Below are 873 nucleotides of genomic sequence, written 5' to 3' on the forward strand. Positions count from 1 at the left end.
CTTCTATTGTGGCAAGCTTAGCCACTAGAGGAAGCACTACAAGGCTTTCCTCACAAGCAAAAAGAAGTCAGACGCTTCGACTTCAAGTATGTACATGATTGAGATTAACTTCTCCCTTTCAACATCTTGGGTCATTGACACAGGATATAGTACTTACATTTGTAGTGATGTGCAGGGACTAAGGCAAAGTAGATTGCTCGCCAAGGAAGAGGTGGACCTATGAGTTGAAAATGGAGCACACATTGATGTATTAGCTATATGGTCTTATTGTTTAACTTTGCCTACGGGCTTATTATTAGAAATTCATAATTTTTATTATGTACTTTGAATTTCCAAAAACATTATTTTAGTTTCCGCTTTGGATGATATAGGATATCGTTTTGAAATTTCTAATGGATTGTTGTCTATTAGTTTGAATCGTATTCTATATGGAAATGCAAGGTTATATAATGGATTATATGTTCTAGATTTAAACAATAAGGACATTCTTAATGTGGAAACAAAGAAAGCTAAACATAGCGATCAAACTCAAACATACCTCTGGCATTGTAGATTGGGTCATGTTAATCAAACTCGTATTACAAAACTTCAAAAGGATGGAGTTTGGACCCTTTTGACTTTCAGTCATTTGAGGTATGCGAGTCATGCCTTTTAGATAGGATGACCAAATCGCCTTTCAGAGGGCAAAGTGAAAGGGCTACTGAATTCTTAGGCATCATCCATAGTGATATATGTGGTCCACTAACAATTGAAGCCAAACGTGGATATTTGTATTTCATCACATTACTGATGACCTCAATAGATATGGATATGTCTATCTTATGAGATATAAATCTAGAGCCTTTGATAAATTCAAAGAACTCAGAAGTGAAG

This window comes from Pistacia vera, unplaced genomic scaffold, assembly GCF_008641045.1.
Source record: "Pistacia vera cultivar Batoury unplaced genomic scaffold, PisVer_v2 Contig890, whole genome shotgun sequence".
In the NCBI taxonomy this organism is placed as follows: Eukaryota; Viridiplantae; Streptophyta; class Magnoliopsida; order Sapindales; family Anacardiaceae; genus Pistacia; species Pistacia vera.